Raw genomic sequence first — 16,839 nt, 5'->3', positions numbered from 1 at the left:
AAAAATACTGTTCATAGAACTACACTATGATCCAGCTATATAACTTGCCAACTTTCATCTAAAAGATCACAAGTAAGAATACAGTAAAGCCACTTGCGACAATACACTCATTGCTACACTATTCACAATAACCAAACTAAGGGAAAAACCCAGAAGCCATTCAAATGCACTGATTGATCAAGAAAATGTGATATATATATATATATATATATACAAACATATAATATATTTAACATATATTAACATATATAATGATATCTTTATATATACAGTTTCTTGATCCATTTATATTCATATATATGGATTCATATATATATATGAAGCTGTCAAATGGAAAATGGATAAATAAAATATTATATATATTATGTATAGTATACTAATATATAAATGATATATAATGCATATATGTGTATATATATTATACACATGTAAAATATGTACACATCTTTATACTTTTTTTTTTTTTTGCTGGTCTTGGGGCTTGAATTTCAGGCCCGGGCGCTGTCCCCGAGCTCTTTGTCTCAAGGCAAGCTCTCTACCATTTGAGCCACAGCGCCACTTACAGTTTTCTGGTTGTTAATTGGAGATAAGAATCTCTTGGTCATTCCTACATGGGCTGGCTTTGAACCACAATCTTCAGATCTCAGACTCCTGAGTAGTTAGGATTACAGGCATGAGCCACCGGTGCCTAGTTTATACATATTTATAATATGTATACATATGTGACATTTATATAATCATTATACATGCATATATATTTATTTATAATCCATATACATATAAAATCTGTATACATATACATAACATATATGTATATATGTGCATATATTATATCTGTATATATGTATACAGATTATATGTTATATATTATATATGTATATATCATCTTTTCTTGATTTATTCATGTCTCTATATATATCTATATATGATCCATTTGTATGTATATACTATATAAACAGATATATATCTATTTATCTTGGCTCCTTTATATCCATATATATATATATATATATATATATATATATATATATATATATATATATATATATAGGTTTGAATAGTTTAGTATTCAAAGCTTCCTAGCTGTATGTTGTTAAATAGGAAGTTTTATCTAAGTGATACTTGAAAGTCATTAATCAGATGTAGTATACTTTTGCAATCAGAGTAAGTATAGACCACTACTACTACCAGCTACTAGCTAAATAATTTATTTGCTCACAGTATATGTTTTCAGTTTCTTTCATCAATTCTATTCTATGAACTAGTTTCACAACCCTTTTAAGAAGAATGTGGAGGGCTGGGAAGGTGGCTCAGTGGTAGAGTGCTTGCCTTGCATGCAGGAGGCCCTAGGTTCGATTCCTCAGCACCACATAAGCAAAAAGAAAAAAAGCCGGAAGTGGTGCTGTGGCTCAAGTGATAGACCGCTAGCCTTGAGATGAAGAGCTGAGGGACAGCACTCAGGCCCAGAGTTCAGGCCCCACGACTGGACCCAAAAAAAAAAAAAAAGAATGTGGAGGTTAGATCTAAATTATATATATTTATATTAGCATATAGATTCATATGCATATATACAAACATATTAACTAAAGTGTGATATATCTAGGTGGAGAATTACAGTGGTGTCACCCCTTTGAACAATTAAATCACAGTTTAACATATCAGGAAGCTGGAAACATGTGCTGTCCAGGGGAGTGAGGTAAAGAGGATGGGGGCAGATAAGGAAACAGGAGAAGGTGGATGAACGGCAGCATAATATTTAATGTACACATTTGAAAAATAAACCATATAAATGAACAGGATAAATAAAGTTGGAAGAGATGGGGGAGAATAATGAAACAGATGGCATTAAGATGAATTGTACTCAGAAGCTATGCTGAATTGAAACCCCATTTTACAACTACTTACATATAATAAAAATATAATAAAATAGAATCTATATCAAATCCTTCTATATTTTACCAGCATATATAAAAAACACCTCCAGACATCTCTTCTCAGTTTTCTCTAATTTTTTTTATTTTCTTCCTATAAAAATTGTTTATACCTTTAAAAATCTCTCATCTCTCATAGGTTGTGGCAATAGCAGTTGTTCAGTAGATTCATTTAAATGAAAAATTTCCCAAAGCTCAGATAAAATATACTTCCTCCACTGTTTATGACCTTTGTGAAATAAACAGCACAGAGTCTTCACTTCCCTATGAAAAGATGTGTATTAATACTCCTTTGATTCTGATAAAATAGTATTCGACATTTAGTTAACTGCCTTGTGTTAATTGAAGGGGGTCTCCTGAGAAAGGTAAAATGTCAGTTATGTTTTTAAGTGAGAATATTTATATGGAATCTGGAAAAAAATGTTCGCTAGTTCATGAATTGTTTCTGCATGGTGAAAGATACTAAGCTTTGGTTTTGCTTAAGGATAGTGATTTTGGAAATTGGTATAACCATTGCAGTGATCCTGGGTAAATATGTGAACTTGTAGTTCATACAAGACCCTAAGGAATATGGAAAGAGAGTTAAGATCTATCCTTGACAGAAATGATTGCTAAATGACTGTTTCCAAAATTTCTGGTAAAACATTCTGCCATGTGGCTCTGATCACTGCATTGGGCGTTCTGAGTGTTTTCCTTTTCAATGTACTACCCATGTTAGCCATGTGTGCTACGAAAATTTCCTCATGAGAAATATGCATGGGAAGATTGCTTACAAAACAAGTTTAAAACAGGTGCTGTGGTGTACACTAGAAATTTGAGCAAGTCAGCAGGTGAATGCAGGTGTATCCAGAGTTGGAAGGCAGCCTAAGCGTAAGTATTGTGACCTATCTCAAAAACAGAATGAAAATAAAATAATGAGGACATAGCTACTATAGTAGAGTACCTGACCTAATCCATACATCAGTTCATTGGTGGGTTCATTCTAGGAGAGTATTACAGAAAGGTTGTGGAAACTGCGAAGTGGGGATGGAAGAGGGAGATCATGTTCTGGAAAGATGTGTTTTGTGCCCTGTTCTTGGATTATTCTCCATTGCCACCAACTCTGATGTGATTCTGTTTTGCCTAAGATCTCCAACAACTAAACCACTTTACTGTTTACTACAACCTTTGAAAGAAAGAACCAAATAAATATTTTAAAATGTTTTTTATTGAAAAACACTATACAGAGGCATTACAGTTACATGCTCAAGGTAATGAGTACATTTCCTATCAAGCATTGTTACCTCCTCCTTTGTTTTTCCCTTACTATCCCTTCCCTGCCACCTCCACAACTACACTCACCCCCACCCCCGCATAAATTGTACAGTTCATTTTTCAACATACTGTCTTGTACATCTCATTGTTACAATGGGTCAACCTGTAACCCCATTTAAACATTTTATTTCTTCCCTTCCTCTCCCCAAAATAGAGATGTGTATATACAAGTTTTTTTTTGCAGGGTACCATCATCAACTACAGTGAAAACAGGGGTTATACCATGGGGGAGGAATATACAAAGAAACAAAAAAAATCACATGGCATTTTACAAATATGTTAGGAACAATAGCAAGAAAGAAAAAACCTCTTGTGTCCTATCTTAGGGTTCATTTCACTTAACATCATCTTATCTGGTCATATATACATAGCTTTTGGCCTTTTCTACTTGTCCCAGACATATATTAGTTATTGCAAATAAGGGAAACCATGGGACCTCTGTTTCTTTTGGCCTGGATTACTTCTCTTAATATAATTTCTCCAAGTCTTTAAATTTCCTAAAATATGGGGCAATGTCATTCTTTCTATATACTACATTTTCTTGATCCATTCATCTACTAAGAGGCATCTGGTTTGGTTCCATATCTTAGCTATGGCAAATAATGCTGCAATAAACATAGTTGTGCTGGTAGCTTTAGTATGGTCTTGTTTGTGATCATTTGGTAAATGCCCAAAAGTGGGATTGCTGAGTCATAGGGGTGCTCTATGTGGAGTCTTCTGAGGAACCTCCATACTGCTTTCCAAAGTGGTTGGACAAGTTTGCACTCCCACCAACGATGCAGTAGGATTCCTTCTGGCCACATCCCCTCCAGCATCTGTTGTTACTAGATTTCTAGATTATACCTATTCTAACTGGGGTGAGGTGGAATCTCAATGTTGCTTTGATTTGCATTTTTTTTTATGGCTAGAGAAGTTGAGCATTCTTCATGTGTCTATTGGCCATCCTTCTTTCCTCTGCAGAAAGGTTTCTCTTTAAGTCTTTAGCCCACTTATTTATTGGGCAGGTGTTTCTCTGAGGATTTGTTGTTGGGGGCTTCAAGTATATTTTAGATGTGAAACCCTTGTCCATTGTATGGCTAGTGAAGATCTTCTCCCAGTCCATGGGCTTTCTATTGATCTTGCTAGCTATGTCCTTTGCCATGCAGAAGCTCTGCAACTTAATGTAATCCCATTTGTCCAACCTTTCTTTGATTTGTTATGCTTCTAGGTCTCTATTAAGAAAATTTTGGCCTGTGCCAAGGAGACCTAGGGTTTCTCCTATTCTTTCTTGTAATGTTTACAGGGTGTGTGCTTTGACTTTAAGCTCTTTGTTCCATTTAGAGTTGATCCTGGTGCAGGCTGATATATAATGATCTAGCTTTAGTTTTCTACAGGTGGTTAACCAATTTTAGCAGCACCATTTACTGAAGAGGCTTTCTTCCATTCTACTTGTTTAGCTCCCTTATCGATGATTAGATGGCTATAAGTCTATGGGTTCATTTCTGGGTTTCCAATTCTATTCCTTTGGTCCTGAGGTCTGTTCTTGTCCCAGTACCAAGCTGTTGTTTTGATTACTATGGCTTTGTAATAGAGTCTGAAATTTGGTATTGATATTCCTCCAGCACTATTCTTTTTTCTCAGTTATATCACATAGGTATTTGTCATATCCCAACACAAACACGTACACCCCAAAACTGACACATTCCTAACACAAACATCTTTAAAAAGGAAATGAACATACCTAGAAATTCCATACCTGCATGCTTATAAATGTCATAGTTCCAAGCACACATAGAACATTAGAAATAAATTATAATAGTATCCATAGCAATATACATAATAGTAATAAATTATAATAGTAACCTTTTTTTAGTTTTTTATTGTCAAGGTGATATACAGAGGGGTTACAGTTACATAAGTAATAAGTACATTTCTTGTCAAACTTGTTACCCTTCCCTCATTTTTCTCCTAATTTCCTTCCTCCTCAAGTTATATACATCATTTCCAACATATTGTCTTGTGTATATCAATGTTGCCTTGGTCTCTCCTTTGTCTCATTATTTTGTTGTTCCACTTCCCTTCCCTGATTCAGATGATACATACAATACCAGGGTACCAAAATAAAATACAGTGACAACAGGTGATATACCATAGGAGGAAAAACATACAAAAGAAACAAAAAATCACATAGTACATTAAAAATAACAACAACAAAGAAGAACCTCTTTTGTCCATGTCTTGGAGCTCATTTCTCTTAACATCATCATATGTGTTCATATATACATAGCTATTGAGCTACTGTGCTCATCTGCTACTGATTATTATACATGAGGGAAACCATGGGACCTATGTTTCTTTGGGTCTGGCTTACTTCACTTAATGTGATTTTTTCCCAAGCCTTTCCATTTCCTTATAAATGGGGTAATGTCATTCTTTCTGATGGAAGCATAGAATTCCATTGTACATATACCACATTTTCTTGATCCATTCATCTACTGAGGGGCATCTGGGTTGGTTCCATATCTTAGCTATGGTAAATAATGCTATGACAAACATAGTTGTGCTGGTAGTTTTAGTACAGCCTTGTTAGTGATCATTTGGGTAAATGCCCAGAAGTGGGATTGCTGGGTCATAAGGGAACTTTATGTGTAGTCTTTTGATTAACCTCCCTACTGCTTTCCCGAGTAGCTGAACCAGCTTATACTCCCACCAACAGTGCAGTATTGGCTGAAATCAGGAAAGCAACTCCTTTTGTAATAGCTCCCCCCAAAAATAAAATGCCTAGGAATTAGCTTAACCAAAGAAGTGAAGAACCTCTATGATGAAAACTTTTAAAACCTGAACTAGGAAATTAAGCAGAGCTAAGGAAGTGGAAAAACCTTCCCATGCTCTTGGATTGGGAAGATTAAAATCATAAAAATGGCAATACTGGCAAAAGTTATCTACAAATTTAATGCAATATTAACCATCTTTATTCATTATATATCTTAGGTAGCATGTATCCTACATATTTCAAAACAACATAAATTGTGTGGAACAGAAATAAACAAATAAATAAATCTCAGTGGAAATTAGAAAATATTTTCGTTAAGTAATAAGAAACCTATTGGATCTGTGGTTTTATCACTATAATAATAATTCCCTATGTTGTATTAAATACATGTAGCATTTATATGTAATTTATACTTCAATAAAGGGATTTCCAAGAATAAACAAAACATTATCAATCACTCTGAGCAATTAAAGCTGTACTCAAATGATACTTGTAACCTTAGATTTGTTATGTTAAAATGGAAGAGCAAAATTTAAAATAATGGCATAAATCATTATAGGAATATCTAAAAAAGAATAGGTAGTAATTACCCCCACAATAGAGAAGATATAAACTTGAGAGAGAGAAAAGGAAATTAAAACTTACAAAATGAAGAGAAAATAAAAACAATTACAGGTTGGTCTTCATAGTGTAACAGAAGTCCCAAACAAAATAGTAACATCATAAGCCAGCTGCATGTAATTCACCAGTGTAGACATAGTTTAACATCCGGAGATTATTTAATGCCTTTTTAGCATGTACTAAAGATTTGACTGCCAATTTAATTGTGTGTGTGTGTGTGCAAGCGCACATCAAGGCATGTACAAATGCTAGTGATAGAGCTTGAACTCAGGACCTCGGTGCTGTCTCTTTTGTTTGCCCAAGACTCTTAAGCCACAGCTCCTACTTCTGGATTTTTTAATGATTAACTGAAGACTCCTGGGCTTTCCTGCCCAGACAGACAACAAACTACAATCCTCAGGTCGTTTCAACCTCCAGAGTTTGCTACATGATAGTTAGATACATGAGCCATTGGCACCCAGTGAGTGTCAATTTAATTTTTAACTTCTTGTAGAATATTGATTATTATAAAGAGAGAGAAAACAAATTTTTAAAAAATTGAAGATAATGTTAGAACATTTCAGGCATACAAAATTTAAGTGTTAAAATCCACCAAAATTCACTAAAATTAAGTCATTTACTTCTTATCTTTTAGAGGTATTGGGTTTTGAACTCAGGATCTTGCACTAAGTAGACAGGTGCTTTACCACTGGTGCTTCACCCCAGCCCTCTACTCTTGGTATTTTTTGAATGATGTGGCTAGCCTGTACTACCCTAAGATATGTATTCAAATGTTTTTTTTTTTTCTTTCATGCGATTGTTTCTAAACATTTATAAGATTATTTCTTTGTTGCTTTGTATGTCCCTCCCCCACAGTATAACCCCTGCTTTCACTGTATTTGATGTTGGTATAATTTGTGGAGGGGAAGGGGAAAAACAAGTCGTTTAAATAAGGATACAGGTGGACGCGTTGCAACAATGAGAAATACAAGTCTTTATGTCGAAAACAAACTTTACAACTTTGGCCTCATTTGCTTTTTATTAAGTTGCCTTCTTCATTTCCTCTCCTGTTGTATGTTCTGTAGTTGTATTTTGTAATGTAATTACAAAATTAATGTAAATCAGTGATTAAAGAGTTCATTTCCACCATCATTTTTCTATGCTGTCTTTAAGCAGATAAGTGTCAAATCTTGTGGTAGTTCAGTCTGTCCAATCCAAAAACCTTCTAACCCACATCGTTTTCTTCCCATATTAGTATAGGCTTTTAGAATTTATTTCATGTAATAAATTATAGGAATAACTTTCCCTTTATTTATCACATTTCTTTTTCCCTCAAATGGAAACCAGTAATCCCAAGACAGTTTGGCCTAGAACACCTGTATTTTCCCAGAGTGAATTGCCAATTCTTCCTTGAAGAGTTAAATAGTTGCTTGTAGCTATTGACATTACCACATGATCCTGCCTTCCTCAAGAATTTCTAAATAATTTTTAACAATTTTCCAAGTGCCTCCAAACTTTTTGACTTGTGGAGATTCTTGGTATCCAGGTTTAAACATAAAGAAGCATTTCTTACCACACACTTTTCCTACCTTTCAACTTTATTTCTTCGGAGAAAGTTTCATCATGAAATGATCTAAGGTGCTACTCTGTGTTGAATTCTGTCATAAAGGAAATAGGATAGGTCATGCGGTACATTTACTGTCACCCACTTCTGTCCTCAGGACAAGAAACAAATATTCTGTAGTCTTACTACATTGTAAGTAATTACTTCCAAAGTGCAAACACTTATTCTGTGTATTCCATTCAATTGTATTTCTCCTCCTCCATCTTCTCTAGGTTGCATCTTACAATCTATGGAATATCAAATACATATATCAATACAAATTTCAAATATTGAACAAAGAAGCACTTCCTAGAAAATAAAATTATACCAAAATTTTATTGTAATATTTTCATATTACAATACCTCTTCTTGACATTCCTTTGTGATTGAATAACTGTTATCTACTTAAGTTTTATTTTTAGTTAATATTTCCTTAGAGATGCTATTAGTTATTTCTCTAAGACTAGATGATTTCCTCTGATATGCTTACCAAAGCCTGTGTCTACACTAAAAGCACTTATCAGATTGTGTTTTAATTGTGTTTTCTTCCTTTATCTTTTGTATAGCTAAGTCTTTCTAACAGGATGTTACTCTTGTTACATAGTTGTTAGTTACATTCTTGAATCATTATAAAGTTAGTAGATTCATAATATATATTTATTAGATATATAGATAAATAAAACTAAAATCCTTTATTTTTTAAAAATACTTTAAAACACTTGCTAATACTTATATATGAGAAATTGTAACTGGTAATCAAACGGTAAAGCTAGAAATTGAATAAAGCCTAGTCATGGTGGCAAATATCTATCCTAGCAACCAGGTTCCAAGGATAATTAAGAGGACTATAGTTTCACATAACACGGGCCAAATAATTACAATATTTTTTCTCAATAGACAAGCAGATGTGGTTATTCACAACTGTGATCCTGGATATCCAAAGACCACTGTACTTCTGTCATGAAAAAAAAATGAAACTCTATTTGAAAAATGACTAAAGCAAAATAAGGACTAAGGTTGTGGCTGAAATGGTACAGCACCTACCTAACATGCATGTTGCCCAGAGCTCAGAAAAAAAAGGGGGAGGATTCCAAAAATCACATTTAAGAACCAAGTCTGTGTTAACATAATGCAAAGTCACTAAGGTTTTTCAACAATTAGGGTAACAGAATCAAAGTTGCAGTTTTGAGTGACCACTCTCTTGGATAACAGGAATATATTATGAATCATTTTTAGAAAGAGGCAGCCTGTGAGGGGAAAAAGTAGAAACAAGGTTTTTGCACAACTGAAATGTTTATATATATATATATATATATATATATATAAATATATATATAAATATATAAATATATATATATATATAATTAGGAGCTAAAATTATCCAATGGAAATAGTGAATAACAGACAGAAAGACTCAAAGTTTTCAAGAAGTGATGGTGATAAGATAAAGACTGCAAGTTAGGATTTAAATGAAAATGTTTAACAAGGTGGATCAATAGAGGTAAAAATAGTCAAGAAGCAGTCTGAAACAAGTGTTAAATTGCAATAGGTCACGTCAAAGAAGCTAGTTGTGACTACTTTCTGAACAAATTGAGAAAACAACAAAAACAAACTGTACGAGATACAAACTATAGTTAATCACCCAAATGCCGTTCCTAAATAAGGTCATCATTCAGATGCCTAATGTAACAGAAAGGCAGTGCTGTGTTGTCAGAGCAGCTGAGCTCCCATGAGACACTCTCGGGCTGTTACCGAAGCCCACTGCAGTTGTTGGCTTGGAATTCTCACTCATGGATGCTATGCAGGTGTCATTCTCTGATCACTCTGACAGAAAGTTGAAGTCTGAGGAGACCTTGCTTGTTTGTCCTTTGATACCCAGAGGGAGCGGTATACTGCATGTTCCATCTGTGAATCTGTCTTATTTGAATCAGTATCTCTCACCTGAGCTAACAGAGAAATTGATTGAAGCTATTACTTTTCTGACAAAGAGAAAAATTTTAATTGCGAAAAATATCTCACAAGAAAAATGTGCTTTCTCTCTAGGCATACAGCAGAGCAGTTTTTTTTGGGTTATACATTGGGTTCTTGCTCTCAACAGCATACCTCACAAATAGTCAGATGATACTCAAAAATTGGAAGTTCTTCCACTTTGAGTATAAAGTGAAATAAAATATTTCCTCCTCTCCCTTACTCCTTCTTCTTCTCCCCCCCCCAATGATGTATAATTACAGTTCTTCTAGTTGATAAACAATGAGGTGCTAAGTCTCTATATGCAATTGCTGTATCTATTCTAATTATTTTAAATAAATAAAAATTAGATTGTAAAATACAAAAAATTCAGATCTTATTAATAAATTATTTATTGCTCCTTCATGTTGAACTCTATGAAACATGAGGAAAAAAGTAAATGTAGTTGTATGTAATAAAAATGGAATATTCAGTCAAAAAGATATTCATATCTTCTGTCCACATCCCCTCCAGCATCTGTTGTTATTAGAGTTCTTGATTATAGCCATTCTAACTGAGGTGAGGTGGTATCTCAGTGTTGTTTTGATTTGTATAGTTTTTACGGCTAGGGAGGTTGAGCATTTCTTCATGTGTCTATTGGTCATCCTTATTTCCTCTTCAGAGAAGTTTCTCTTTAAGACTTTAGCCCACTTATTTATTGGGCAGTTGTTCCTTTGAGGATTTGTTGTTAGGGGATTTAATTTTTTGAGTTCCAACTATATTTTAAATTTGAGACCCTTGTCCATTATATGGCTAGTGAAGATCTTCTCCAAGTCCATGGGCTTTCTATTAATCTTGCTAGCTATGTCCTTTGCCATGCAGAAGCTCTGCAATTTCATGCAATCCCATTTGTCCAACCGTTCTTTGTTTTGTTGTGTTTCTGGGTCTCTATTAAGAAAATTTCAGCCTCTGCCTAGGAAACCTAGGGTTTCTCGTATTCCTTCCTGTAATGTTTTCAGGGTGTCTGCTTTGACTTCGAGGTTTTTGATCCATTTGGAGTTGATTCTGGTGCAGGGTGATATATAAGGATCTAGCTTTAGTTTTCTACAAGTTTTTAACCAATTTTTCCAGCTCCATTTACTGAAGAAGCTGTCTTTCTTCCATTCTATTGTTTTAGCTCCCTTATCGAAGATTAGATGGGTATAGGTTTGTAGGTTCATTTCTGGGATTTCAATTCAATTCCATTGGTCATGAGGTCTGTTCTTGTGCCAGTACAAAGCCGTTTTGATTACTATGGGTTTGCAGTAGAGTTTGAAATTTGGTATTGATATTCCACCAGCACTGTTCTTTCTGAACTTGTTCAACCACTTTGGAAAGCAGTATGGAGGTTCCTCAAAAGACTCCACATAGAGCTCCCCTATGATCCAACAATCCCACTTTTGGGCATTTACCCAAATGATCACAAATAAGACCATAATAAAGCTACCAGCACAACTATTTTTATCCAGCATTATTTACAATAGCTAAGATATGGAACTAACCCAGATACCCCTCAGTAGATCAATGGATCAAGAAAATGTGGTATGTATACACAATGGAATTCTATGCCTCCATCAGAAAGAATGACATTGCCCTATTTGTTAGGAAATAGAAAGATTTGGAAAAAACTATATTAAGTGAAATAAGCCAGGCCCAAAGAAACATAGGTCCCATGGTTTCCCTTATTTGCAATAACTAGTATTTGTCTGAGTCAAGCAGAAAAGGTCAGATAAGTTGATGTTAGGCGAAATGAACCCCAAGATAAGGACTCAAATGGTTTTTCTTTCTTGCTATTGTTTCTAACATATTTATAAGATGATCTTTTTATTGCTTTGTATGTCTCTCCCCCATGGTACAACCCTTGTTTTCATTGTATTTGATGTTGGTATAATTTGTACAGGAGAAGGGAAAAATTAAATTGTTTAAATCGGATACAGGTGGATCCATTGCAACAATGAAATGTACAAGATGTTATGGGTAGGGCCAAGGGAGAGATGGGAGGGCAAGAATGGTAAGGGAAAACAAAGGAAGAGGCAACAATGCTTGATAAGAAATGTACTCATTACTTTGCTCATGTAATTGTAACCCCTCTGTACAGTATTTTCACAATAAAAAACTTATTAATAAGAATAAAAAATTATCATTATCTAAACTATGTAGTTTTATCTGAAAATCAATCTTGAATATATTGAATATTCAAGGTGACTATCTCAGTTCTGTGGTAAAATTTAGTTCTCCAAATAACCTGATCTTTTCATGATTCTTTGTGCAAAAAAATCTAGAAAATTAAAATAAAAATGTGAAATTAAAATGTTTATGCACAAAAATAATTGGCATCATTCCAGACTGAAGAAAAAAAATAAAATTGGGTTAGAATGAGTAGTTATCTTGCCCACAAATGAGAATCAATTTGTGTCAGATCATAGTAAATGAGTTTTCATTTTCACTAAAGAGTGAATATGATTGAGAGCTATATGATGTTGGATTAGCAGACAATATTTTTTATTAGCAACAGATACAGGTTTCAAAAATCATAATGTGTATAACAAGGTGATGGGTTTCTTTCTCTCCAGATCACAGTAATATTTTTAATAGCTTGTATGTATCAGACCTGAGGACACTATGATGATAGCTTGATCTACTGAGTCTCCCTTTCTTAGCTTTTCTTATCTTAGCTTTTCTAGGCTAGTGGTAATCCAAAGAATGTTTTGTGCACTTATTTGCACCATCTTTCTATCCTACATCTTGTAATATTTTGGAAAACTGATGTAATCAGAAAATTAATTTCCTAAAGAAGATTTAAATATTAGTAGGGCATAACTAAATGTTCATTCCCAGTGAATATAGTTAGTAAACTTAAGTCAAACAAATGAGGCTACACAAGTAATATAGAAAATATGTATAAATATTAAATTAGTATTTAGCATTAATAATGTCAATGAAAACAGAATATCAGATATTTTTGAAATCTATGAGGAAGAATGCTGATCAGTTTTCCCAGTTGACACAGTAAATGGTCTAAATGTAACAAACATCTTAATAACAATATCTTTCTCTTTTTTCATTTAATCATACTTTTCCATTTTAACAATGTCTTTCAAATTATACTATTTGCAAAGTGGATATTTTTTCTCCTTCTCACATGACTACCAACTTTTGTAACAAGATTTTTCAAAAGCAGCAAAATCATTAATGAAGATGTACATTCTGCTCATCACTGAACCACATTATATAGACAGTTTATATTAAGTAAAGAAACTAATTCATAACAATCAAACCATATCTCTATTCTCCAAAGCAATTTTAGTGTTTTCTAGGGCAATAAGAAAGTCAAGGAATGTGCATTAAATTAGCAAAGATAGGAAATACAAATACAGTAAGCCCACTGAAAATAGTTAAGATCCAGAAAGCTTAATTTAAGTCCCATAAGAGCCTGAGTTCAAATGCCTTAATCACAGTTAAATCTCAGATTGATTGTGTAACCTCTAATAGGTCATTTGGTATGATTCAGCTTATCAATATATGCAAGTGAAGATAATTATTCCTCACTATATTGTGACAATATGTTCTGCATGATATTTTGCACTAACATAAACAATAAAGTATATAATCTTTTATTTCTCTGTAAAATGACATGACAAAGGAAGTCGTGGCCTTAGTCCTTTACTGATGTTATATAGTCAAAATTATTTTAAGAACCACTAGTCAATGATAAAGTGCTGCCATTTCAAATATGCCAGTTATTTCTTTCCACTTAATATTTACTGTGTTGTATTTTATTCGTGTTTTTTGTTGTTACTGCTATTGTTAGGGAGATAAATTATATGATTTCCTGGATTGATTTTTATGATATCATTTACTATCACTTTTATCCTATTTTACAAACAAATGATGAAGTTTCTATTTCAATCCAAATCCTACCAGTAAGCATTTTAGTTTGAAAATTTTGAGTATGTACAAAGGTGAGAGTAAATGAAACTTCACACTATTTCAATTATTATGAAATCATTTAAGTAATCATTCATTTCCTTCTTTCAATGATTTTTTTTTTTGGGTCCGGTCATGGGACCTGAACTTTGAGCCTGGGCGCTGTCCCTCAGCTCTTCAGCTCAAGGCTAGCACTCTACCACTTGAGCCACAGCGCCACTTCTGGCTTTTTTCTTTTTGCTCATGTGGTGCTGAGGAATCGAACCCAGGGCCTCTTGCATGCAAGGCAAGTGCTCTACCAATGAGCCACCTTCCCAGCCCTCAATGAATTTCTTAAATTATGTAATATTTTGCTATCAATTTACAGTTCTACATTTATGTAAGATGCATTAAATATTTGTCAAATGTATTTTTTCTCATTTTTTAACCAGTGTTGTTCCTTATACTTCGGGTCTTTAAACTATCTCTGCTTTTTTTTCTGCTTTCTTATTGGCATTCTTCCCTTAAGCCATACCTCCAGTCCAGATTTTTGTTAGTTATTTTAGATAGTGTCTTATAGTCTTTTCCGAGATAGCTTTGATTCTCCAAGTCTCTACCTACTGGGTAGCTATAATTACAAGCACAAGCCACCAGTGGTCACTCTAAAATACATCTTTAAAGTATTTAATTTGTCATCATATTATATTGTCACAATTAATATATGAGTGTGTATTCACAGTTATCCAACATTCTTGACCATGTAGAAAGATACTTACATGGTAATTACAAATTTTAAATCAAATATTATATTTATAAAACCTAAGTAAGGGAAAATAATCATGCAAATAGCTATCTTTGACATTTGAACTCATGAAGACTTAGGAGTTTGTGAATGCTGTTTTCATGGTTAAATGTATTTTAGAAGCATACTAGATGTGAACTCTTCCATAAAATGTCAATGACTTAGGTGCCAAATCTTCATTACAAAACTTATGATAGGGAATTGTATGTACAGTAATATGTTTAAAATAAATGGAATAAGCTGGAATCTCCAATGATACATTTACTGGTTAAACAGACTACTTTTCTGTTTGACATTCACTTAAGATAGTCAAGTGATTTTCTCACTCATAAAAATCTGTTACCAATATTTTGCCATCTACAGGGACTAAAACTAAATATTAATCAAAGTTTACTGGCATAAGCATATAAAGAATAATGATCCTTATGCAATAAAACTAGTCAAGTTCCTCGTAGGCCTAGCACAAACATAAAAATTGAAAGTATGTGCCTACAAATTTACTTAGAGAATATATCTCATAGCAGCAACTCCTTTCTCAGTTGACACTGCGTCCATCCCAAAATTTCTCTCATTTCAGAGACCAAGTGCCAGAATACTCATGATTCAATTTTCAGGCACTCCTGATGTCTCATCTACCAGATTCATCTGTAAAATATTTGAAAAGCCACAATATAACACTGTAAATTGGAAGCTTTCCAGACATCTCTTGTTTCACCTATTTACACTACAGGCATATAAGTGATAGCATTTGCTTCCTTCTTCCCATGCCCTAACTAGCTCAGCAGCTGATTCTGGGGTGTAAGTGCTCATCCCATGGCTTTGGAAGGCTTCAAAAGGGAGGTATGAATGCTGATTTGGAGCAACTTTTTGGAACAGAAACACCAAAGCTCTAGATTAGGCATTTATATCAGCATTTTTCCATTTGATCAGTCTTTCTGGGTAGGGAAAACTAGAGCATTGTTTTGGTGGAAAATTAAAGCTGGTTGGTAGTTTGAGAGATATGCACAAGACATAGTTAATATATTTGTGTGTTTCACAAGTTCCATAATACATTTAGATTCAACCAAATTTTCTTTCCATGGAATAAGTGACTTTTATGTAACTACACTTGACTGACCTGTCTCCCAGTTTACTCCAGCACCTAGTAGTCAGCACTCTACTAGCTGTTTCTTTTAATTTGACAATTTCAGATGTATTATTTAAATGGAACTATGGACTAATTATCTCCCTGTAGATAATGGCATTTCAAAAATGTCTTTATTTATCAAACTATTTCCCTATTCTAGTTTTTCACTCCATATAAAAAATGTATTGTGTGCATTTTCATTAGCAAAAGTTTTAGTCTTCATTTTGATTTGTCTTTGGGTCAATTATTTTTTTTAATTAACCTTTCTCAGCCTTGTATTTCAGAATCAAATGATAAGGTAATGATAGGCTATGTTCCAATAAATTTCATAATGGATTTCTGTTTGGTGAAGTCCTTTGTGAAGGCCAGCAATAGAGAATGATGGTTCCAACTTAAACACCAATGACCCATATTTGATGTTAGAATTTTCTCTCTGATTTAGGGTACTAACAAACGGACATACTCATTTTTTTGTCTCTTAAAGTAGGCCTACTTTAGACAATATCTGTTTTCTTACAAAGAAAAATTTAGTGAATTATGGTTGTGCCAATATTTGTCGTTAAATGACATGATAATTTTAGAGTGAATTTAATAGAGCACTAAATTCATTGCATGATTAAAAGTGCCTACCCTTTAAATGTGTATTGCTCTACAAAAATAAATGAAACAACACAAAATGAAATAATGAAGTCTGTCAAACACTGACCCTACATACGCTGAATAAAAACCTGAAAAATTTGAGTCCATGCTGAACATACCAGTGCCCTGGAAGGAAGAAACTTACTGAAATTATTCTGATTGCTAGGCAAAAGTTTACTT

General features: G+C 33.7%; 1 pseudogene; it reads right to left on the bottom strand.

The window, feature by feature from the left end:
• The window catches only part of LOC122106839, a 60,369-nt pseudogene that overhangs the window by 675 nt on the left and 42,855 nt on the right, over positions 1–16,839 (bottom strand).

This window comes from Dipodomys spectabilis, unplaced genomic scaffold (assembly GCF_019054845.1).
Source record: "Dipodomys spectabilis isolate Male_0828 unplaced genomic scaffold, ASM1905484v1 ptg000043l, whole genome shotgun sequence".
NCBI lineage: Eukaryota > Metazoa > Chordata > Mammalia > Rodentia > Heteromyidae > Dipodomys > Dipodomys spectabilis.
Note: the sequence above shows the minus strand (reverse complement) of the source record. Positions and strands in the feature narration are given on the sequence as shown.